The following is a 27551-nucleotide window of genomic DNA, read 5'->3' as shown; positions in this document are numbered from 1 at the left end:
GCACGTTTAGTAATTATACATTCCAGAGAAACAATCTATTTTAATACTATGCCAATTTAAACCCAGTTAGGATTTGAAATCTTAAGAGATATAATGATATACTGGAACAATCTTGATTACAGAGTTAGAGAGCTAGTTTATTTTTTATTAAAAATTAATAATTCATGCACCTTAATTGTTGGATAATGATGGGTTTGTCTGTTATATGTAGCTAAAAATTATAAAACAGTGCTTTACATCTACGATTCAAAGTAGTCATTTTCATAAAATACATGTCAAAGGTTTGCTGTTAAAGCAGTTATCAAAAATTTAATGCAAATAAAACTATTGCTTATTTAAAACAAATTAAAAAAAATCCTAGTAAGTCTGAGTTGCCAAGGCTTCTATTTTTTGCTTTATCAGGGAAAGCCACAAAGAGTTCTCTTGAGTTAATAGTCAGAATAAAGTAGGACCATAAGCAGACCAGAAATTCTGAGGGGCCAGTCCTCTTACTAAAGTTGAAGGCTCCAGACAGGAGCTCAGGAGCTTTCCTTCAGATTTAATTCTAGATGTCCTTTTCTTCATGCACATGTGAATAAATGGAAAATTATTTCTATTAGCTAGATCTCCCATTTAAACAGAAATGCAATCATCATGGTACCTAAATATTGTGTGTACACTCTCTAATTCAATTTTCTCAGCATTATTTAGATGTGCTCAGTGCTTAAACCTGATAGGAAGACTTCACACCCATACCAATCAACCTTACCCTGCAGGTTTGTTCTACCTAGTTGTCCTTGAATATTTTCTTGTTCTCTTCTGTGCTGTTCATTTGAATTAGTTTGAATTTCTTCCCAGAAATCGTTTGCAATCTAAAAATTGTATCAATCTGCTTGCCCCTTTTTTCCATTTTTAATTTCCCAAGAGATATAAATGGATTTCCCAATTTAAGCATACGACAAAGAGCACTCCCTTTCAGAGCATGCTTTCCCTTTTTCTCTCTTATTTCACTTATATCAGTCACAGCAGTTAGTACCTGAAAAGATAATTTTTGATGAATAAGGGTCTCTCTATGCTCAGGTGGAACTCCATATGACTCTAACACTAGCTGCTGAGTTTATAGTACCTATCAAGTCAAAAAATGTGCTATGAAATTACCAGGGAATGTCATACTCTCTCCTGAGTGAGAATTAAATAGCAGTAAAGAAGATATGGTGACAATCAATACCCAGCATCACCATAATAACTAGGATTATTTTTAACTATAGCATCGTGTTGGACATATTATAACCCATGCTGTCTAAATACCAGCATGAGAACCAATGCAAAATTTAATTATATCTACTGAGAAGCATTTAATGGAATTTCCCACAGGAATCATAGAATAGTTTGGGTTGGAAGGCACCTTTAAAGGTCATCTAGTCCAACCCTCCCGCAGTGAGCAGGGATGTCTTCAACTACATCAGGTTGCTCAGAGCCCCATTCAACCCGACCTTGAATGTTTCCCGGGATGAGGCATCTACCACCTCTCTGGGCAACCTGTGCCAGTGTTTCACCACCCTCATGGTAAAAAATGTGTTCCTCATATCTAGTCTGAATCTACTCTCTTTTAGTTTAAAACCATTACCCCTTGTCCTATCGCTACAGGCCCTACCAAAAAGTCTGTCCCCAATCATAAAATCGTAGAATGGTTTGGGTTGGAAAGGACATTTAAAGATCATCTAGTCCAACCCCCCCCCTGCTATGGGCAGCGACATCATTCACTAGATCAGGAACAGAAAAGTGTTCTCTCTGAAAGCAGCCAGATCTAGCAGCCAGAACAGCAGAGCATGGTGGGCTGTGTTCTCAAGCACTTAGGTGCTGGGAGTGTTTCCCTGAGGAGTTTGTCACCTGGGCAGTGACCTTCACTGTCTTCTCCATTTCGGAAAATCCACAGCCCTGTCAAAACAGCAGAGTATCTGTGCAGCTGGATTTTCCTTGTTACACATAGTCTGGAAACATAGATATATGAATCTCACCAGGCTTATGTGCCTCCCTTTCTATTTATTAGATGATGTAAAACTAGGAGAAATGGTTGATTACACCAGATGGGTGCACAGTCATTCAGAGGGACCTCTAAAGACTGGAGAAATGGGCCAACAGGAACCTCATGGAGTTCAACAAAGGGAAGTGACAAGTTCTGCCCCTGGGGAGGAATAACCCCATGCATTAGTAACAGGCCAGGGGCCAACCACCTGGAAAGCAGCTATGTAGAAAAAAACTTGGGGTCCTGGTGGGCAACAAGTTGACTAAAAGCTAGCATGCCCTTGGAGCAAAGCAGGCCAACAGCATCCTGGGCTGCATTACAGTTGCCAGCAGGTTGAAGGAGGTGATCTGCTCACCACGTGAGCACAGCTGGAGTGCTGGGTCCAGTGCTGAGCTCCCTGGTACAGGAGAGACATGGACTTACTAGATCAAATCCAGCAAAGGACCTCTAAGATGCTGAAGGGCTTGGAGCATCTTACATCCAGGGAGAGGCTGAGAGAGCTGAGACTGTTCAGCCTGAGGAAAAGAAGGCTCAGAGGGATCTTATCAATGTCTGTACACACTTGAAGGGAGGGTGTAAAGAAGGAAGAGATAGACTCTTCTCAGCAGTATTCAGTGATAGGACAAGAGGAAATGGGCACAAATGGAAATACAAGAAATTCTTTTTAAATATAAGAAAGTGTTTTACTGTAAGGTTGATCAAACACTGGAACAGGTTGCCCAGAGAGGCTGTGGCTTCTCTGGTTTTGGAGATATTCACAACCCAACTGGACACAGTCATGGGCAACCTGCTTAATTGATCCTGCTTTGAGCAGGGGTTTTTGACTCGATGATCTCCAGGGCTCCTTGCCAAACTCAGCTACTCCTTGATTCTATGGTTCTAAGTGTTTTTCTCATTTCTGTAACTCCAGCCAGCCTTTTGGCTCTCATACCACCTTGGAGTGTAAATACTTAGGGACACAGAGCAGTTTAAATTTATGCCATGTCTTCAAAATTACAGAATTAACCCTGCTGTTCATAACTATACTTTCTAAGTTACTTAATGTCTTTGTTAAAGCAAAGCAATATTGAATTTGTCACACTGTGATGCACTAAGTAACTATTTTAAGTTGGTGATGTTCACTGAAGAAAGTGCTAAGACAACTACTTTTTCTGGACTGGAACAGTAGAGAAAAGTACATATTTGCAAGACGAAAAGCATGTTAATAGGGGCCTGTTTATGACAACTCATAATATAAACTGATGATTAACCAGGCTTGCACATATGGCAAATGAAAATTATACACAAAATCAAAATTCATGCATATATCTATAAAGATAAATTGAGCACTGTGTAATTTTAGGGACATGTTTCTCTTTTCTTTTGGAAAATGTCTACTTCACTTTGAATGATAACATAATGTAACTACAAAACAGCACTAAAACTAGTGCTGTTCTGAAAGTCCAAGGAGGCAGACACAAATTTAAAGCTGTAGTCTAAAAACCATGACTAAAAGCTCCCTCTTTTCTCCCACCATCACTATTTAAATTCAGTTAGTACAAGGTGTATTTTCACATCATTTAGTACTGTATGCATGAACACTCTTTCCCTCTTTTATGTTTCAACGAAGACTGAACCTGCTTCTGGACATTGCTCTTTGTTAGCGAAGTCCAGAAGTCAAGACAGCAAATAAAGAGATTTATGACAATATATTTTTATGCTGGAATCAAAAGCTTCTTATAGAGATTTTGATCAGAAGTTTTTAAAAAATCATCTATGGTTACCATAGTCCTGATTGCAATAATGAAGATAAAAACATGTGCAAACATAAAACCCAGCAGCTTGGAAATGCTGTGTGAAGGAAATGAGACAAGATGGCTCAGTCTGCCCCACGCTTTGGAAACCTGTACATTAATGCTAGAAGTGTGGGGAAGAAACAAGAGAAGCCGAATAGGAATTCTTAATGACTAGCACTTTGGAAGTTTAGTAAATTAGACACTTTACTGCAATGGAAAACACTAGCATGTTTGCATATGACACTTATCTTGAGATCCAAATTTAGAAAGTTATCCTTGCTGAAAGGACCCTTGCTGGGAACTTGAACATGAGGGTTAAACATGTTAGTGCCCATTGCAGATGACTAAACCATTGTCATGGTTTAAAGCCAGTCAGCAGCCAAGCACCACACCGATGCTCACTCACCCTCCCCTGCCCAGGGGATGGGGGAGAGAACTGGGGGAGGGGTGCAGTGGAAAGAACTTTTGTGAACAAATACCACAATTATCCAAGGCAATAACGGAGATTTACACTACCCAGACAATCTTTAAAAAGAGAATGAATTCAGTACAACATAGATTAATCTGGAAGTCATGGTTGTGATAAATATTACAGATGCACATCCAGGAGGCAGAAAAAAAGCAATCAGTGCAAAGACTGTTGTATATTTAATCAATAGAGAGGAATTGACTGAGATTATGGTGAAATGCAGCTTGGATTACAATGACCATGGTATGATAAGAGTTAATGAAATTTAGGAAAGGAAGCAGGCTGGATAACAGAATAGAAAAAAACAAACTTTAAGAAAACAGAGTTCAATAGATTCAACAAATCCCTAGGTAATAGCTCATATGATGGGAAAAAAGAATTACAAAGAGTGGCAGTTCCACAAACAATATTAATGGTGCAAAACCAAGCACAAACTATCCAATACAGAAGCTGAAAATAACTAAGTCAGAAGCTCCTCACCAGTGTCAAGCAAAAGAAGGAAGCACAAAGTAGAAATAGGTCAATTATACTAAAAATATAGGAAGAGTGTGTAGAAAGAAAATTAGAAAGGCCAAAGCATGAGATGGAAAGAAGCCAGCAAAGAAATCCAAGACAACAAGAAACCACTGCAGATGTTAGCAATAGAAGAAGTGTCAGTCTAGTACTGATTGGAGAAGGAAAGCTATCAGAATGCCAGGACTGCTCACATGCTGCATGATATTTTTGCTTTAAAATGTTAACTGTAAGAAGGTTGTTAGAACATTTAACACTGTAGAAAAGAGTAAAATCTCAGCTTGGAATAAAGAAAAAGAGGTTAAAACAATTCAGCTGCTCATACTCATTAATTTACTGAACTACCTGCAACAGTTCAGACACATTAAAGCTCATCTAATACTGTATCTAATACCTGTGAGGAACTGAAAACCCAAAAAGGTAAAATGCAGTGTCTATCATTAAAAGAGAATACCAGAAACATAAGCGAGTCAGCTATGGACATATAATTGAAATAATTTAATTTTCCCCCACCCCCAAATTGACCACAAATAACTAGGCATCTAAAAAATAACACAGTTATGCCTAAGAGCTAACATGAATTGGTCCAGGACAAATCCTGTCCATTTAATTTTCTAATTTTCTTCTCTGACAAAGCAACAGATCACATGGATGAGGAAGAAATCTTGTGTATTTCAATTTTAGTAGAACTTTTGACACAGTATATTCTAATAGGTGAACCAGGGAAGAACAGTCATCACAAAAGTAATAAAAAATAGGTACAAAAATGTTTGGGATAACTGTGCTTATGAAATAGTTAATAATAGTTTACTATCAAATGGTAAAACATACTCACTGGAGATACAGAAGCCTATTTGTAGGTCTGGTTCTATTCAATATTTTCATTATTCTTCTAGATAAACAATAGAAAATATGTTTATTAAATATGCAGCTCCCTCCAAAATAAGGAAGACCCCATGTACATTGGAGGAAAGGTCTAGAATTCACTGTGATCTTGACAAACTGAAAATCAATCTGAAATTAAATAGAGAAAGTTTAAAAACACAAATTTGTTCACAAGTGAAGCATGAGACAGTAATATCATGACATTACAAACGTATAACAAATGTTATAAATATTTGTGCCTGTTTTAATAGACATATATAACAAAATCATATATATGTAACATATAAACATACAAAACACAGCATGTAAGCATAAACATATACATATACACAATAAATAATGACAAAGATCCTTGTCATAATGGTTCTCGTCCAGTCACTGGTGGCAAGGCTTCAGCAAGACTACTATTGCTTCAGTGAAGCAAACGAAGCTGTCAGCTGCATCAACTGTGCGTTAGCAAAGACGTGAGCACACTGAAGTAGATAAACAGAGATTTAGGAAATGTAACAAAAGAAAGACTGAAGGAACAGGGAATGTTTTGCCTTGATAGTTACAGTAGATACACAAAAGAATAATAGGCTTAAACTACACTACCAAATCAGTTTAGAGATTGAGAAACAATTCTGGTGTCAATGACGGAACAGTGAAATCAATTGCCTGGGGTAGTCATGATATAGCAATCACTGGAGGATTTTATAAACAGGTTATACAAACATTTGTCAGGAACTACACAGCTATAATTTATTCTGCCTTCAGGGTCTCCCAGATTTCTTTTTCCAAGGTTCTGCCATCAGAATAGTTATTAACTTAACAGATAAGGTACTTGCACAAAATAAAGGGGTTCTGGCATCAAGCTTCTGCTCTTACCTAGACAAATAAATATTTAACAAGCACTTAGGCCCCGGACTTGCATGCTGATCACCTGCTCTTATACAGATGCCCTAGCTCCTAAATTATCACCTCACTGGAAATCTGGGGTGTTCTCTCATTTGTTTACCTACAAGAAATTTCTGCACCTGAAACTCTTTACAACAGACTTTTCATGTGAACTGATACAATATTTGTGCACGTTTTTATAGTTAATGAATTGACCCACAGTAAAAAGTATTCAGGCTGTTGTGATCCCTCCCCACCTGTCGGGTACGACTTGAAGGACTCAGACAGACTTTATTCATCTGAGCTGCAGCTTCCTGTACTCACTTGAATCTCTTGGGATGAGACAAACATCTCAGTTGGTATGTACAGGGTCTAGACAACGTTCTTGGACTAAATAGACTAACTTTCATATAGCTACACATAGGTGGGACGAATCCCAGAATTCAGAAACTGCTTACCTATATTACTTTGCAAATTAAGAAGGGCTTCACAGTCTGGCCTTTTATATTTTTAGCTTACATTTCAGTTCTCATCCAACAGAGATGATAGCTTGACAACTTATTTTATGCATATTCAGATTGTATTAACTATTTTTAGCTGTCTTTTTTAACTGAAGTGTGTGAGTAAGCACATTTTGCCAAACTGCAAAGTTCAGCAATATGTTTAAAGGCAGAAGCTCCTTTGAGGTTTAATGCAGTCTTTTTCCAAGTAGCATGATTTCAATCCAAACTCCAAAATATTACAATTTCACTTTGTGTTCTCAAGGCAGCAAAAAGAAAAAAAAAAAAAAAAACCCAAACAAAAAAATTACTTCATTTGACAAGCCTCCTCTATTATTAATGTGATGTAAAATTTCTTCCTGATCACCATATTCTGTGCATACTGAGCAATGACATTCCACCCTTTAGCTAGAAGTGAGTACACGGCTTTGAATGGAAGTAGCTTAGAGGCTTCCATTGTTTCAAGTTCTCTGGGAATGACAGCACTGCAAGCTATGCAATGATTGCAGTATTCAGGCAAGGATAGAACAGGCCTTGTTGTTCTTCAGAAATGGATTACAAAGTCTGGGCTAGATCCTGAAGATGAATTTCTGAGTCCAAATGCTGTAATACACAGAATATACTGCTCCTCTTCCCTGCTGCAAAGTGAATGTCATGAACATGCTTGTTGAGGAACAGTGTACGGACACTGATAGAGGGAGGACAGTGAGGTTATACTGAAGTGATGAGGAAGGCAAACCCAGCATATACATTGGCTGAAGCTAATGAAACCACTAAAACGTAATCCCTGTCTCGGGAGGTTTTAGTAAGGAATAATGGGAGGAATAGCTTGTGGCCTTGCCAGATCAGTGGTAATATGGGACCCACAAATGCGTCAACTACCAAGAAGCCTCAGAATCCTATACTATGGAAGTTTTGTATAGTAATTTTACATGAGAAAATCATCAAGTAAATGCAGAGAAAACTTGATAAACTCTTTAAACTAGATGTTTTAGAAGAAGAATTTGGACAGATTCAAATATGAAAACAAACATCTAATTTTATCTTGAGGTTCTCCGGCAATCTAATCCATAAAATCAATAGGAGTCCTTCAAGAATGGTTCTGCAGTTTGATCAGCCCTGGGATGATCCTTTAATTATAACTGAACCATCTGCCTTGGAAATATTAAACAAAGTAATGTTTTTCTTCTGCGGAACTATAAATATTGTTAAAATATTGCAAGATCATATTTTCATATTTCATATTTTAATGAAAAATATTGTAAAAAAATGAGGCATGTTCAATTATACACTTCGAATACTATTTTTATACCACCTACTTTCTTAAGGTATTATTTCAAAGTAACTCCTTACTGATTTATCTTACTAATTATACATTTATATATGATGTAAATAGTTACAGCTAGTACAAAGAATGCTATTTTACAATATATGTAACTCAAGTTAGCATCTTAATCAATATTGTATTTCTTTCCACTACAGATATGATCAGAATTTTAAATTATATGTTTTGTGTTTTTATCTAAAGTTTTGGCTATGGTAAATCATATAATATCAAAAATATATAATTTATGCAGGCATACAACATAAAGACAATTAGAAACACCCTAGTTTTATTTTGCATAGCATAATTTTGCCTCTCTAGGCAGTGATTACAATTTAGTAGTTTCATTAGCTTCAGTCATAAGAGTTCATTACGATTTTTTAGATTACTATTTTTAAAATAAATTTTCCTCAAGCAGAAGTACTTTTTGTTACTCTCTCACATTTCTGGGTTCTTAAACTATTTTTTACCTCCAAAAATATCTTCACTGACACAATTCACTGCTTTGCCTGATCAGTGGCATAACCTATGATATGACCTATAAACAGTGTCAGTGGACCTATAAACAAAGTCAGTGGAAACAGCCATATGTAACTTTGTAAGGAACCCTGTGGCTCACCACGTAGCTGACGTTTGTCAGCTTACTCCACAGGAATCAAATACTGCCTAAGGTGAACATACCCTGAGTACTGCTACACTCTGGCTGTTCCTGGTGGTGGACACTTAGGCAATTAATATTGTGCTACAGCAGCACTGCAATGGCTCAGATTTTCTCCAGGCTCTGGCCTTATGTCTATATACCTCTTGCCTGTGGAAACCTGCTAAAATGTCATAATTCCAGCTTGCCTCAGTCATCTTCTATTCTTGTACACAGAGCAACTGGGGAGAAGCTAAGAAGGGCTGCAGGACTGGGACTGTAGGACTGCCTTTGCTCGCTGGCCTTCAAAGGGAGGTAGCACTACTGAAATTACTAATGACATTTTCTGTTCCCAACAAGTATTGTCATGTTTTGAATAGAAATTGCATTCCAGTAGTATTTAGCGTTAGAAATTAAAGAATCTGAATATATCTTAAAACATCAGCACAAAGAAGGTTTCATTTGTTATAATGATACACCTATGATCAGCATTTTAACACCTCATGACTGTGAATTCCTTTACATACAAGTAAAAGTGCATCTTTTCAAGGAAAAGTAGGCAGAAAATTCTTCATTTTATGTTACTGTCTGCAAAAATACTGCTTTAGAAAACCCTTCATCTTCATGGATATTTCTTTATGGCATTATTTTTTAATTATCTCAGACATAAACATCAGAGAAAGGACTAATTAATTAGAAAATCTTTTGCACTAGACAGCTGATGTCTAGAAAAACTAATATTTGTTCTTTAGAGGGTATGGGATCTGATGAAAGAAAGTAATTTGAATTAGCTGCAGATAGTTCACATTAGTGGATAATTAATTTTCTTCATATTTTGTCCCAGATTTCATTAGACAACAGTTGTAGAGTGAACATTTCTGTGTTAGTGAAGGGATGTCAGAATTCAGGTTAGATTATGACTTCTCAGAAACAAAAAATAAAATATGCAACAGCAAGCATAATCATAAAGGAAAACCAGAAAGAAGAAACTTACTGAGAATTCAAAGCATTATTTTGTAGTGGGTTTAATTATTTCTATTGGAAATTAAGGGAATATTTCCTTATCTCTGAAGATATTCTAAGACCTACAGGACTTCCAAATAGCAGAGGCAATATTCTGTTGTTTTAACATGGTAGCTACAATAATGAAATAACAGACGTAATATTCTTAAAACACAGGACAGCACACTGTATCTTCTTTATTTATGTGCTTATACTTTCAGTGTTTCGTGTAACAAGTTATAAGACCAAGACATTTCTGTACTCAAGGGGTTTTTTACATTTGCTTATTTATGTGCAGACAATAAGAAGTTTTTCTCTAATAAAAATTACATTCTATTACACAGAATATATGTAATAAACATATTATTATCTTGAAGACAGGCACTATGAGAGATAAATTCTGATTATGACAAAAACTTAAAATGGGGTTGCCAAGACATAACTTGTGGGAAAAGTGTGATTAGCATGTGAGCGTGTGCCCTATTTGACCAATGAGGAAGTGGAACATGACATGGTAAAGCATATACCAATCAATCATCATATAAAACTACGCATTGTGAAATTTTCTTAGGATAAACGCAAAAGATTTGCTTCACTTGAGTCTGGAGAAAGAAATTAAGGTCACTGGGGTCTACTTAAGAGTATATTCAAAGTTTTACTGGCTTAAGGCCTCCAGACCATTTTTATGGATGCCTTGGGCCTCCATATCCTCAAGAATTTGTTTTTAGAGATTACTTTTTCACACACTAGCCATACAAACAAACACGAATACCAGTGTTTTTAAGTGCCTGTTAAGCTTAAGTACTGTACTAAGTACAGTATTTACTAGATTCAATTTCAGATCTGGAATTCTGCTCCTTGCTGGTTTGAAAGCAACTGTATTCAGAAGTCTCAGACATCTGCTACATATGAAAACCCAAAAAGCTGTAAGGCAGAACTTACTTAAAAGCAGCTCGTTCATTACACATTGCATTAGAAAGGGAGACTTTGTCTGCCTAAAAATTAGAAAGACTAGTTATCCAAAGATAAGCAAGAAGATTGATCTTATGAACCTGAAGGACAGGGCAAGTTCTGCAGATTCCTGCAGGTATACGAAAATAATTTTAAAAGAACTGTAATGTATTCTTGAAGAATAATTATGCAGACATTGGAATAGCTAGTGTAGCTTTCTGTGCCTACACAACATCTGTCTCATGCACTGAAATAACCATATTGAAAACAACATAATGCATCTGCCTTCAGAAATAAAAATCCAACCCAAACTATTTATAATATTTTCTCCTGTAACTAATCAAACTCAAATAAAAATGTGATTTCAACTTAACTGACCTGCATTTTACTGTAGTTTCGCTAAAAATGTGAATTTTATTTTAATGAAATAAATCACTTACCAGCTTTTAACAATGACACTTCAGGTTTCTCAGCACCCTATACAAAACAAAACCAAAACCAAAAAAAACCCAAAAAGAAAAGAGAAAAGGTAATTAGTGCAACTTAATGAAATCCAGGGTAAAATTTACACAGCCTTCACTAAATCAGCTTTAAGCCATAGGAAAAAGACAGGTGAGCTAAAACAGAAGGCTAAATCAGAAATAAATGCAGCTCCTGCCTGGTTTGCAAGGAGACATTGGGAGAAACTGAGCTGCAAAACTGCACAATTGTTCTGAATCATTTTGTGCTGGTCTGGGGGAGACTATGGCCTGTTTGAGTGCTCTTGCTGAATCTCTGACTCAGTGAAAGACCTTTTGTCACATAATGTTTTGGAACTTGCAAAATCTCCCCAAACATCAGGCAGTCACAGTATGTCTACAAAAAGGAGAAAGTTCTCAGATTTTTCTGCTTGTTTTAATTATGCTTCTGTGATTTAAACCTGATATAAATTTGGTTTCCTTTTTGTGGAGCAGAACCTTAAGAACATCAGTACAAATTCTTTTGTGTGAAAGTTCAAGTTCTTTAGAATGACATTAATACTTTTATTTAAATATCTTGCTAATATTTAAGGAACATACATTTGCTGTCTTTTGGGGGAGGGGATAGAAAGTAGTGTGTTTTCAACTCTGCAGTTCATACTTCAATCCTTTCTGCAGATCATAGTTTCTGAATAAAGGGGTTCAAGAAAACTGAGAAGAGCTCTGCTAGATTTAAAGCATAAGCCTCTATCAGATGCAGAGCCACAACTACTATACACATATATATATATAAAAAACCCACATATAATTCTATCTCTCTATGTAACTTTTTAAGTGATTTGAATAACAAACTGGACATTTGGCCTTGTAAAATAAAATATTCAACTTGTGAATGTTCTTGGTCACATTTTTCAGAAGATGTAAAATTTTCATATCAAAATAAATATTCTTGGATTTAATATATTTTGCATATTTTCCTTTAATTCTTAACCAATTATGCATTTGTCACAGCTGACTTAGCTAATAGTTATACTTCCTTTTTTAATCGTACTTTCTCTATTTGACATATTTGTCATTATTACTTGGGACATTACCCAGCATCCAAAATATTTTGTTCCCATCATTCCATGCATCACCAATGATTTTTATGGCTTTGTCTTCTGAGTCAGTAGATTTCTGATACTTACTGTCTCTCATTGATATAATCTATTTTTCACTAGAGGGTGAAGATTTTTCATGATTCTAATTCTTCATTCATCACTCTTTGGTAGGCCATAACCATTTTGTCTTCTTCATGATGCCTATTTCATTTTTTCCCTCTTGATAAGCATTTGTGTTGAGATCCAATTCAGAGTGAAAACCCCATATGATTAATTCCAGTTATTTATTTATGAGTTAATTTTCGACTTTATCATAAACAATGTTTGTAAAAATGAACTGCATTTCAGTTGGGACTTACTGATAAATTCGAAGGAATTAAGTACTCAAATTTTACTGAATATTATAAGGAAGTCTCTTTCCCATCTTCACTATATCTCATCATTCTTCTGTACTTTGACCCTAACCCAGATCTCATTCAGACGACTTTTTAGGATTTATAGTGATTTCAGTGAGCTTCCAGTCAGCTATCAGAGGCTTAAAAGACTGTCACACCTGATACTGCAGCACTGTATCCCTCATTTACAGTGTTCTCACAACTTAGTGGAGCTGTGGGTGATTCTACCCACAGCTGTAGCTACCCAGCAGGATTGGCTCTAACGCCGAGTGTTTGGTAAGCATACCAGGAAGCAAGACATATAACTCTTAAAACTACCAACAGGTCACCAGTCATGTAGAACTGACTGAAAATGATCATAGAGTTTTCTTAGTCTATTTACTGAATGATTTTTACTGTTGGTTTTTAAGAAACACATCGACTAATTAGTGAGCCAGCCATTTACTGCGCACCTTGTGCTTCAGATATGCCAGACCCCTGCTACACAGTTATTTGAAACTGTGATTCAGTTGCTATGACTACAGCAAGCTCCCATAGGATGGATGTATTTAGCTGGCACATCCCAACCACCCAGAATACTAATGAAATAGAAGAGTCCACCTTTATGCATGACAATTCAAAGACGCATTTTACAAACCTAAAATATTTGCAGTAAGTCAACGGCAAATACAATTATCCTGTTTCTCAATAAAAAAACAAACCCCATTTTCTTCACAGAAACCTTTTCTCTTTCTATGCCCTGTACCTGGATTTCATTTTTTACATAATTTTTTAAAAAAACAGAGTTTAAATGATGTAGCTTAACAGAAAAAAATATCTATTTTTCTAAAACACAATTTGAAAAATCAAGATAACAAGGATTTCACATTAGTTATATTAAAATGTATTAAACAGAAAAATTAAATATGACAGCTTTTACTTGTTTTTGGCTTTATACAGCAAAATCCATGAAAGACACTCTATTGTGTGCTTGTTTACCACACAACTTTAACAACAGAATAACGTCAGCCAATTCAGCCTATGCTAGTGATGGTAAACTTATGTTAAGAAAGGACAAATATAAAGTTATTTCTACTTGTATATCAGTTGTACTCAGTGCTGTTGGGCTGCTCTGGGATATGTTGAAACCTCTGATGTAGGTCCATTTGGGTGCTGACAATCATGCAGGAGATTTTTGGGTCGTTACAGATAAAGATTACTGTTACCTTTTATCAGGAGGTATTTGAAATATATCTTCTTAGGGACATGCTCCAGAAACTATGGCTGTTAGCTATTACCATCTCCATTCATGTCTGTTACCTAATGTCCTCTACTCTATGGGGACTCATACAGAAAATTATAGTTTAGATGTTTAGTAATTACTGACACTAGCATATATATACACATATATATATGGATCCTGACTGTTTCATTTCATACCTATCGATGATAAAGAGATGTTATTTGTCTATCATCTATGTGTTTGACGAGCTCCTCCTAAAGATTAACAAAATAAATCCAGGATTCATATGCATTCAAGATGTATCTGTTGCCTTAGAGATGGTTGACTACAACTGTTATCACTGAGGCATCCGTGGATACTACTAAGATTTAGCAGGCTTTTTGAACAGGATTACACACCAGGAATAGCCAGAATCATAAAAATAAATTGAAATGTTATGTTTATAGAATCTTACATTTATGGAATTTTATAAACAAAATAAATACTCAGGTTCCACAGCACAGATAGTTTGTATGTAAGCACTAGGAGAAAATATTTCTTCTATTATTCTGTAACTGCCTTTTACAGAATCTCTGCATTGTGTTATAAAGAAAAAGGGATGAGCTGAATGCCCTGGAAAGGGAAGCATTGTTTTGCATTGTATTGTATTCAAAAATAAAAAAGAATAAAAAATAGAAGCAATCAAAATATTTCACTATTCACATGCAAGCGTCATTAATCCATTCCTGACTTAGACACAACTCATATAAGAAAGGCCATTATGTCACATTTCCACTTGGAATACTAGATATTTGTGAACATTCTCCATCAGAGGTTTAGAGAAAGCGTATAATTCTTTTAAACTGAATGTGTAGAATCAATATGCCTGCTGAGCAATGTAAGGGGATATGGACTGGTGCAGGGATGTATGTCAGGACACGCCAAAATGAAAATATACCTGAAAAGACCATATCTTATACTTTGACAGCGAGTCGTTATTACTATTTACCTGCTAGTTGCCTTTGGGGCCAGGAAATGCAAAACTGGATTTACAGGGACTTTTCCTCTTTTGCTGGAATCATCACTGGCCTTTGCAATACAGTTTACAGAATCTAATGTTGCTGAAATTGTGATAGCCACTTAACATTATCTGACAAAAAAAGCATTTTCCACTGGGAATTAACTCTGATCTTAGGCCACGAAGCAAGGTACTGCCAGTGCATAACTACTCCACAGATGTAATGCAGGACTAATTGAATCCTGCTCCATTTTTATGAGATGACATGTTAAATAATTCTCATATTAGGTTTGCAGGAATGCCCAAAGAGACCCTCTAAGTTCATGCAACATCCATAGATAGGCATATCAACACTAACAGGATTAGTATTTAGACATCTTCAGCTGCCAACAATGATGTAAATGAAATGTTACTAAGCTATGGACTCAGGCAGCCCAAAAACGTTTTTAACCACTACATTGCGATTCTGCTCAGAGGATGATAAAGGCAGAGGTGGATAAAGGCGCAAACTGAAAAGTGTGCAGAGCAATGCAGCCTCTGCCTGTCCAACGACACAAAGCTTGTGCTGCACTTAATAGCGTGTGCCAGACCTTTTAACCTTTGCACCCTTCCCCTTCTCTAAACTTAGGAACACAGGATCTGGTCAGAGGGAGATTAAAATATATCTGAGCACAGTCCATCCTGCTGCTTATCTTGGTGCTAAGAGCAGTGTCTCTAAACACCTAGTGGAAATAGTTAAGAATTTTCAAAGTGCATAAAAAGCAAACAGACATCGTGCTGCCTTTTTCATATAATCCAGTCTTTGCATGAGCAAGACAGTTACTAAATGGCAGGTCACCGCCTGCTTTTCACATGATCTACTCTCATCCCTTTCTCTGAGTTTATAACTAGTGTCCTGTCACTCAGAAAGGGAGAGGAACTCCCTTGGGCTACCATGGTAAAACTTCACCTGATTAAAATTAGAAAGGAAGAAAAGGAGAACTGAGATTACTTGAGAAAGGAAAGCGCAATTACTTGGTGTAAAGAAATAGAAGTTCTCTTTCTCGCAGAAACAGAGAGAAGCCTTAATGGAAGGCTGAGGAAGAAGAATGGATGAAAGAACAGGGGAAAGAGCAAAAGCCCTAGAAAGAAGAGATGAGGCAAAAACTATGGAAAGTATGGGCGAGCAGGGATAAGTCAAAGAAAAGTAATAACGTAAAAAAACACACACCTGTAGAAAATTTAGACAGGGATAAAAAAGTTACAAAGAGGAAAAGAAAATGCTGAATGAAAAACAAAAAAAAAAAGTGTCAGGTAAAAGTCCTAGAAAAGTAAAAAAGGGGCAGTAGGAGACAGGATAGCAAATACAGGGAGAGAGGTACCATGTCTTCTTTTCTTTTTCTTCTCTAGAGCATATACTCTGTTGACTGTCGTTTTTTTGTCACTGTAGTCACCAGCAGATGATCCTTTGGAGAGATCACCGTCATGGCACTATATGAAAATGCACAAGTCCTGCAGCAAATTTTCCAGAAGGCAGAAGTGACAAAATAGCAACTTGGAAACACTGAGATTTAATAAAAAGGGATAGGTCTAACCTGAGTTTTGGAAATGGAACTGAAGAAATAAGAGACTGAAGAAGGGTGACTTAAAAATTGTAGCTTAGATGGATGAGGCCATGATACTGATGGAACTGGAGAAGAAATGTGGAAGAGAGGAGGGCCACAGCACTTTCAGACCTCTAATTGAAAATGCAGTTAAAAAAATCTCATCCAAAAGGTTTTGGACTTCTTTATGCAGCAGGAATAAACAAAGCTGATGAGATTCATGAGCACTGGGATAAAGTGGTGGAAGTACCCATTTCCACATCAGATTTTTTTTTAATGGAGATTCCTATACATTTCTCTCTCCGTTTTAACACATCTATGAATCATTACATGATTTCCCACAGTTCCCATATCAGGTCTGCAGCGGAAAGCATAATTATCTGAAACCATAGTTTTAACTATATAAAGTTTTAAGTTCCTCCTGTTCACATAGAACTGATCGATGGAAGAGAAACTCTCCATTCACTTAATACTGGGCCAGATTTTCAATAGCTGGATCTCCACAGATGCATAATTCCTTAGTTCTAGATGGAAAAAAGTGCCCGCCCCCCCACACTCCCCCCTCCAATAGAACTATCATTGCCAGAAGGAAGCTGAATCCTAATCTCTTCTGGTTTTGTTTTTTTTTTTTTTTTTTTTTTTAATATCGCATGGATAAGGCAGACTTCAGCAAGCTTGTGTAACATTTTCAGTAACCTCCATTTGGACTTACATTCTCTATTGATTAATATGTACCAATACGAACCATTCACTATGTAATGAGAGGTATCTGGAGATAGCAGGAGGTCAGTTAGTTAGGGAGAAAAAAGTTAACCATTAGAGTGTTCAAACACTGGAACAGGAGTCCAATCAGGTTGTAGACACTCCATCCTTGGAGATACTCAAAACTCCACTAAACAAGGCCTTGAAGAATCTGATCTACTCTGACCTGCTTTGAGCAAGGGCTGGACTAGAGACTTCCAACTTAAATTATTAAATTATGCTATTGTACAGACAGTCGTAACTAAGGTTCCCTTCTCAAACCAAAAGTCTCAGCCCATACCTTAGGACTGTGTCATTCCAAATAATTTATCAGGAACCAGAACCACCAGACCTCATGCCTGGGGAATTGACTACCAGAATCAGTGAGCAATAAGAAGTAATTTTATAACAGTTCCTGCAGTTCACTCTTTAAGAGATTGCACACATACCTGTAAACACATATTTTCTGTATCTCCTACATTTCTCTACAAAACAATCAACAAGTGAAAAAGTCTGTTTCCATACCAGCATTTCATGTTACATTCTTATATAATAAAATTTCTTCTTCTTTATTGACACCGAAGGAAAATTTGCAGCTAAAATAAAGAGATCACAACAGAAATCTTATAGTGTCTAATACATTATAAACACTTGAAAGATTTACATAAGCTATGTCACGTTTTTAACTTCATCACTATTTCAGTGTCATTTAGAGTAATTTGCAGTTGGGGATTTACAGAGCAAAAATATTCACAGTAGCTGTGTGGTATTGAACAGTTTCTGCAGTGTGATTTCCCTATAAATAATAATTTTTCATCCGTCTCACGTAAGCATGATACAGTGCAGCAAAGCATAGTGGCATACTTCCAACATGGTCTATTCCCAAAAGTAAATCAAAATCCTTTGGATGACGTTCCCTAGAACCAGACAGACTGTACATGTATTACAGCAGCTTTTCAAGGAATGGGGAAACTGGCAGAGATTATCAAAATGTATATGCCCACATGTTAACACTCACATTTAAGAAAGAATAAGACCAAGAAGAATAGCAGCAGAATTGGCAAGTGCAACATTAAAAATAAAACATTTTAAAAGAAAATTTAAGAGATTGTTCAGCTGCTGTTAGACAGAGATCCACTACAAGAAAGTAACATTAAAATGTCAAAGTCCAGTCTTAGTGACAGAATCAACAAATGCCTTAACAAATACAGAGGTGCCTTCTAGTCAGAGAAACCAAGATAAAGAAAGATACACGGAAGTATGTGGAAAAGAAACAAGCAGCAGCAAACATGAACTTCCCCAAAACATTGCAAAAAATCCATTAATAAAGGAAAGATAACACAAGTGAAGAGGCAAGAGAGATCTAGTAGATAGTGCCTGGAGAAACTTAAAGCAAAATCTTATCAGAACAAGTTTGACGACGCGTTACACTGAAACTATCAGTAAGATCAACAAACATTTCAGCAAAGTATTGAACTAAGAAAAGCAATGGAAAATGGCACGATCATTAAAACACCAAAGGAAAATAATCTTGGAGAACTGTTTTTGTGTTACGGGTCTTCTGCATTCTTATTTTAAGAAGGAAAGTTCTTGCAAAGGAGAGAGCAGAGTGACTGGACTATGCCATCTCCCCAGTGTGACCCCACATACACAGCGGACAGGCCTGAGTTTTGAGGAAGACATTATTACTGAGAGTAAAGAGCCAAAGAAAAATGAAGGTAAAAGAATTGGAGAGAATTTCTCAGAACATGCAAAAAACTGTAAAATATCTTTTATCTGAAAAAATCATCATCCTTTTTTTACAATTAGGCAATATGGCCTTTGTACAAATGAGAATTAGGCCCTGGAGATTTGACTCAGTTCTTCCTGAACACTGCAGGGAGATAAAACCACCTGCTGTACGTCTAGCCCAATCAGACTAATTTTACTAATGGCTTTAACCTAATATTTAGGCTGCTGCAACTTCTTATCTGGTAAACTCAGACACAATGATGGCAGAGCCTAGAGGGCACTTTGTAGTTCTGCTCCCACATCAGGAGGAAGCCAGGACTCCATGAATTGTTGTTTTCCCCCAGAGTACCCAGCACAGGTGTGAGAACTGAGAGGGAGATGAGGGCCAAATAGGAGACCAGAGCCATGGCACATCGAAAATAACAAGCAACATCATAGAGCACCTCTGTTTCATAATGCAGGCCTGCCAATGTGTTCCTCACTAAGAGCTGAAGCTTGGTTTTGATCCAAAACAAGAGTCAAAGTTAAATTTACTAGACTTACTCTAATATGTGAGTATGTGAGAAGAATCAAAACTCTAAACCCAAAAGTTGTTCAGTTCCAGAAAGGATTTTGCAATATGGCTTTGTTCCAAAGGAAGAAACACAAAAAGCCCTAAAATCCTGTAGGAACAAAAATTTAGAAGACAAGAACTATATACTTCACCATCTTCTTTTACTTTAAAGGAAAAACAATCTGATTTTGAGGATACTTTTTAATACTGGATTCTCAGGGTAAACTCACAAAAGTCTATTGATTTCACTAGAGCTATGAGGTTTTGCTGAAGATGAGAATCTGACCCAAGTCATTAGAAGTGTCTACCGTTTTTCTCCGTTCTTATGAATTGAAAGCAGAGAAAGGGAAAACAAAGCATTTATCAGGTGAACATTTTTATTTTAAGCTTCTGCACATGCTATAATTAAAATCAGAAAAGAAAATAAATGAATACTTAGCATTATTCCCAAGTAATACATGTATTTGACCTAATTAAACACAAAAAAATTATCCTTTCAGTTACTAACCAAAAGACCATTTTGTATGAGGGATTTTCTTGAGCAACTCTTCAAGTATTAATTGATAGACTGTGGCTGATTACCGTAACTCTCAGTTTCAAGACTTACTTCTGTGACTCCAGAGAGTGGTCTGTTGGAGGCTGTCCAAAACTAGCTTCTGTCCCACAGCACTAAAAGAATTGGACTTCCCTAACTACTCGTGTTAGATATTTCACCATCTTTCACACAGAGGAGGGAAAAACCCACTGATACTGTCAAGAACTTGTCCAAGGTATTGTTCTGAACTCAGCAAAAAAATGAACAATTCTGTTGTTTGGGTGTTCCCAAACCCACAGTCCCATGCCTGTTGTTCAATTTCAAAATAACCACATAAAATAAAGAGTTCAGCGGCTCAGCTGATACAAGTTTGAGTTGCTATTTTAAATGTAAAATGCTGAAGGCTAATGAAAGAGAGCTAGAGAAAGGTTTTGTTGATGCATTTTGTTGCAACTAGCATTTAATTGTACTAACCTTGAGCAAAGTAAACTACTTGATAGAAAGATTATTCTCAAACTTTATAGTTTTAACAGCAACTTCATTTGTGTGAGGGATGGCTACATTGCAGAAACAAGGGAAAATGTTTCCAGAACATGTGCAAAAAGTTGTAAGCAAAGTAGTGTCCTGCTGGATACAAGGTATGGTGCCACTTCGAAGTTTGCCAGGGTGTGGATAGATCTAGTGACGCTGAAGACTGCATTAAGTCAAGAACCAGTTCATTCCACTTAAGAAAAAACAAGTCAGAGAGTTGTGCTGGCTTTAGCGAAGTTTTCATCCTTGATGTTTTCTGGTTAAAAAGCAATGTCAGTTGTCTGTATAACCTGTGTATCACAACACCAACTTGAAACAGAAGAGATTCAAGTCTAAAAGGGAGACCTACTCAGCTTGATTTGGGACAATCTTAAGAACCTTTGTTTAAAGGCAGACAAAAAAACATAACTTGAAGCTCAAGATGACAGACATTTATAAGCCTCAAGCTGTAGCACATCAAAAAAAATTCATTCTGATGACAGGACAGTTACTATACTCCAGAAATAATTTGTTCCCATCTTCATATCCATCACTGAGTATCAGCTATCAGCACTTAAAAAGTAAACTTTCATCCCCCCCAAATCACCAGTTATAACTCTTTCCAATCCAGACCTTTATGCTGCTTCCTATAATCTCCTAAGTAGCACATAAGATTTCACACTATTCTCTTAAAAACATACTAAATAATATCCTCTCTAATGACTATTAAAATGTAGCAATTGATTCATTACACTGCCTTTTAAAATTTTCTTTTACACAATTCACATTTAATCTCATTGAAAGAAATCAAGCTGCAAGTTGGTCTGTTATTAATAGTGTCTTAGTTTCTAAAGCATCATATACTTAAAATAAAAATTCCTATTACATGACACACTTCTAAAGGTACTTGTACTGAAACAAATGGCTGCTTTAGGAAACTTGTAATGAAGTATTTAGCGAACTCCTTCCAGCTCCGTGTCAGAAGCTGGAAATAGGTTCCAACTGGGACAATGAAACCACCTGATAGTAACATCTACTTTGTGATGTGAGGAAGAGGAATTGGCACTAACTACATTCCTATTGGAAGCTTCTGGAGAATCCAGTAAGTGGTTTGTATCAAGAAATATCACTTAGGAAAATCAGGATAGTGAATCCAGAAAAAATTAGTAAGAAATCAAAATAATTATATATACATAAAAATATGTAAACAAATAAACATATTAAATAATCTAGAGTAAAAGCAGAATTCTTTCATTAGGCCAGTGAGCATCTTTGGAATAATTAAAGAACTTATTAGGCACACAGTTTTTGTTTGGGTTTGAAAAGGGAGCAGAAGTTGTCCAAGTTAAATACAGGTCATATTCTGTGTTTTATTTATACATATAGTATACAGTAATACACACATTCAGTAATAAGTACTACTATCTCCAACAAATGGGTAATACAAACTAATGATGCAATTGTATTGCAAAAACATTTAAATTGGTTTTTTGCCTGTTTTCTATCTTGATCTACAAGTGTACTTATGTTCCCCTCCTTGTTTTACAAACTGTTCAGCTGTAACTTCCCTGGGGCTGTTTTTCAAGTGTCATATACACACATGGATTTCAAAGGCATTCTGCGTTTCCACATCTCACTGCGTTAGATGTGTATCGTAGACCCTTAACATCCATGAAGAATCAAGACATAAGTTCTACTTTTTCCACACTATATTGATTACTAATATATCTTTCCTGTTTAGAAACACATACTCCCTCCTAAATACTTATTTAACCAGTTATCTAATCAATATTAAAGTAATTAAACCCCACCGTGATCCGTCCTTTCTACAGACTTCCTTACGTATTATTTTCTCCCTCTGGCTTACATGTCCTGATCCCTTTTCACTAACTTCCTGGAATTGTATATTCTACTAATTAAATAATTACTTTTATTCTATTAACTTCTCTCACTTTATTTTTCTGTTGCAATCATCTAAAGTGTCCTCCTCTTCTATTCTCTCAATCATTTCTTTATGATCCTTTTCGCCTGTTTATTCCTTTTGTATTTAAAGGAACTACTTAGTAATCAGCCTTTAAATATTTGGGATTTTTATTTACATCCACTGTGATATAAATACTTTGTCTTCTTTTGTTTATTTTGCCTTGCCTTCTGTGTCTTAACAGTCTCTTTGGCTCCTATAACAATTCAGCATTTTAGTGTGGCACCATACATTAAGATTTATTTCATACTGTGCTTTCAGTCTGCCCCACCACTTTTACTACACCCTCAAGGTTTCTCAGAGGTGGATCCTGGGAGGACTCAGTTGGATAAAAGTAAATAGTGATAGGAAAGAGAAATCTGCCTCCATGCACTCTTTGCACCAGTTCCCCTAATAAACATTTCAAGTTTATATCTAATATAGTCTTTCACATGGAAACTCAGATTCTAAAGCTGTTTTCTGCTGTGCAATGCTGTTGAATAACACAAGATCTATTAATGAAGAGTGCTTTGATTCCCAGTAAATATTTTCTATCTAACAAAAATAACTGTCCTGGAATTCTATATGCAGGTGCACTGATCGTTGCCTTGATTATACAGTTTCCTTCATTTTTCTAGGTATCAGTGAGTTTACAAATAGCGAAAGAAAAAAAAAAAAAGAGAGGAAGAATGAGAAAAAATGAGATGGTCTAAAGTGAGTCTTATTCCAAAATTGTGCAATGTTTGTGAGGCATGTCTCTGTGAGTTCATTTGAAAAACCTCTGAGAACACAGAACAAAAATTAGGGGCAGTCATCTGTCTCTCAAATCTATGAACTGAAATTTTAAATTGGCTGTAAAAACAATGGAAGGAATAGTGATGAAGGTAATTAATGACAAGATGAAGAAGAAGTGACAGTAGACCAAAGACAAAGAACACAATCACAAATCTATGGTAGACAAAGCTTTTTGAGATATTTACTCAATCAAACTTTAATAGCATTTTAATATTGTTAGAATTCCTTAGTCACAAAACTTTTTGCCTATTCTTCATATTCTTAAGAGAAAATGAATAGGCTGTTTCTTTATTTCTGTATAGACAGATGTCAATAATAGCACAGTTACCTAGTTTCATCATTGGAAAGCCACACATAACATTTCAGATTTGCAGGAAAAGTACATATACCCTGTTCAAGAAAGTCCTTTGTATCTTAGTTTTAACAAAGTTATGAGCTTGAGAATTAAAATCAATAACCCTTCAAAATGTTTCTACTTCCTGTCATTTACATTATACATTACAGTATCATTTGCAACACCTTTGCCAGGTTCAGTGTTTGAAATTACCTGCCCTTTGTCTTCTATGTCTTCTTCCCTACAGAACTTAGAGCCTTCAGATACCGTTACTCTTTGAAAACAATAAAATGGTTCTGACCTTGAATATTTTAATAAAAACCAGACAAACCAACAAACACTTGAATCTTACTCTGGTTGCCAATCATTTGCCACCCTGCTCCTGCTCACCCCAGCTGTGTACTTTATTGTTGAAATTATAACCTGAAGGTCTTTTAAATATACAGCACTGAACAAATGCCAGCTAAGTAGCAGGATATAATGTTCTGGGGAATTAAGGTAGCTACCAATAGTAAGTTAAATGAACAGTGTTCAATCATTGTTGTCCCTTGTGTTCATAAGTTATAGGGCAGATACGGTCATTAGTGCAGCACAGCACAGGGAATTCTCAGCTAATAGAAAGTTCTCAAAAGCCTTAGGTGAAGTTTGTAGAAACATGACTGAATTTGCACTGATGCCCCAGCTGAAGGTGATGTTGGTATGGTAAGTGCCTGCTGATACATCCCTGAAAACCTGACTTAAATATAGAAGGACGTTTTCATCGATCTCACTTTTTCATTGCCTTTATAAATTTTTCCTGCCTACCAGCTGCCTCTTTTTTTCTACTCCAGTGGCTGTGTCTCCCAGTATTCAAGAGGAGCATAGGCCAAACTCATTAATATTCATCAGTTCAGTTTTTCTTCCTTTCTACTTAAGTTCAAAGGGTACGGTAACAAACAACTGAGGGCTGTACCCAGAGGCTAATATCTATTTATCTTCATATGTTTCATTGGAAGATAGACACAAAATGAAAAATAGTTTGTCCTCAATCACAAATCTTCATGAACTGTGGTAATTAAAACTCTAAAATTTCCTTGAAGCTTAGAAGATGATCAGAGACTTGTTTGTAAGAGGTAGTCAAACTGGCCACCTCTGTGGGAGGCTTCATATGCTCTCAATTCCTCCCTTCTAGCACCTCTGCGTTTCTTACGAGCCCCACACCTCATACAAATTATCATGCATATGAGAGTGTGACACTTCTTTCTCTCAGTAATTCTTGTAAACTATGCCGCTCGGAAGATTCTGAGTTCTTGGTTTACTCTTTTACCATGTGATTTACTAACTTCATCCCTAGCTAAGAAAGCAGACAACTATAATCCCTCTCTTTCCCCCAGATTTACAAATAAAGTAACTCAAGTTCTACAAAGTTTCTACAAGCAAAATTAGGAACATTATCTAGGTCACTAACATGACAGAGCTAACTTTTATACATTCAGCTCTGGATACCTTTCAGCTCACTAGAGGACTATTAACAGGAAATTTTGCTAAAAGCTATGAGCTCATCCATTGCAGATGCCACAGAGGAAAGAAACCCAGGCATATTAGTCACCAGCAGGGAATGAGCCACCAATGTTGTGCAAGTGCAAAAAACTAAAGGAGAAGCTAGAGAGAATCAAGTCAGGCATTTCCAGGAGAGACTGGAAAACATTAATCTTTGTCAAAATATCTGGAATGCTCAGTACAGCTCTGGTTATTCATCTTTTTAAAAGTTAAGTGAGACTGAAACATGCACAGGAAAAAAGTTACTGGCAGAGGAATGAAGAGACTATTATATTAGAAGAAACTTAGAAAAGCTCATCAGAGGATATGACTGTTCTCTATAAACACACCTCAGGGTAAACACCAGGGATTTAAAAGAATCATTTAAGTTAAAGGTTAAAGTAGATAGGTGAAGAAATGCCTATAAACTGAATTCTCTGAGACTGGAAATTAGAAGGAGGTTTCTAGCCATCAGGACAATGATATTCCTGAACCGTTTTTTCCAAGCAGTCAAGACAAAAATCTTAACTATTGTAACGTTTGATCCGAAGTTTATGAAACAGCAATGGCAATGTGACTTATTGATTCATGAAGCCTTTGCCAGTCCTTGTTTCCTTCCAGAGTCACAGATAGAAGGCTAGGAGTCTTAATATCTAACATGAATCTTCTGCATCGCAAACACAGGATCTCATGAAAACCAGTCCCTAGAGAAGATAGCAATCTCTTCCATACAAAAAATAATGCTGTCAACACAAGTGAAACATTCCTGCAGTTGCTGGGTTCAGACCTTTGTCACCTAATAAAACAAGGAAAAAATACAGAAAAAAGATTGCTTGTCCAGTTTTCCTCAATGTATTCAGATTACAATTTATAATTTGTTTAATACATCTTTTATTGAGTTCAGACAGTGTAAAGAGGCCCTTTTAGACCGGGTAATGACTAGATTATAGTGGATGTTCACAGAAAGTTATATATAGAATTATTTTCTGAATACAGAGAGTAAGATGCTGTTTCTGTAGACTTAAAAAAGGTCTGCACCTGAGTTAGCAAACTGGCATTTCCATAGACTAGTCTTATTCTTGTCTTCAGACATAGCTAAAAGACTAGTCAACTTTGATTCAACTCTTGGTCTTAACACAAACCCCTGTGTTTTCCTTTTTGTACTCAGCTAAATCACCAGAGATGCCCCTTACTACTAGGCTTTGTGCTTCTAACTATTCAGAACAGAGGTGAGGTACAGAAGGTGTGTGTGAGGAGAGGCTTACCATACCATGGGTTTATATGTAAAAATTTAAACCCATTCACACACACACTTTGTATAATTTATACTCTTTCAAAATTTATGAAGTGCATACATATTCTCACTTCATGCATCTGGCACATCGTAGCAAAGGTTTTGACTCTGAGTACATGGAGCTTCATGGTGTGCTTTGCACTAATCACCCAGAACAGAAAGCTTAGCGTAGAATCTAATCCTGAGTCACCTTATTCATAAGGTCTTTTGATTTGCACAAGTATTTATTTACTGTCTTGCACCTATGTAAATTTTAGTATGTATAGGCTACTCCAGGAGCCCCCAGTGTAACCAAAAATTAACACATTTAACAGTTCTAAAATATATTAGTACTATGCAGCAAGTAAAAAATCCCTGAACGCTTTTTCTAATAAGCTTTGAAGGCTGATAGATTCTCTTGCTTAGCCAATAGAAAACATCTTGAAAAGCTGAGAACTATAATACAGATAAGGGAGATCATTATCCTTTCCTGCCACATTCCTTGTTATTTTTGTCTAACGACCATGGACCCACTCTTCTCCCACAGCATGTCTTGCAACTCAGCCACAGATAGTCTCACTTCCAGGAAGAGAGAAGTGTTTTCCTCAAGCTTTCTAAATTCACCTTAAATCACACCTACTTAAAAGGCTAGCAACGAGGAGAAAAAATTCAGGGAGCTCCCAGTGCAATGACCCAAACTGGAATTCCACTGCCCTGTCTGAAATCCCTGAACACCCTCGGTTGCTTCTTTTTTCTCCTCTTATAAGGAATACTAGTTGCTTCACTGCAAATGTCTCCTCCCTCTAGGTAAAAGATTTGGGGTGAGAGTCTGACCATGCTTAATAACTGTGCTGGGGTAACTTCTTACCAGTATGCAAAGGCTTTACGGTGAGTATTTCAAATGTGCTA

The sequence above is a fragment of the Strix uralensis genome, chromosome 14, assembly GCF_047716275.1.
Source record: "Strix uralensis isolate ZFMK-TIS-50842 chromosome 14, bStrUra1, whole genome shotgun sequence".
Taxonomy (NCBI): domain Eukaryota; kingdom Metazoa; phylum Chordata; class Aves; order Strigiformes; family Strigidae; genus Strix; species Strix uralensis.
The sequence above is the reverse complement of the archived record's forward strand: the minus strand, read 5'-3'. Positions refer to the sequence as shown.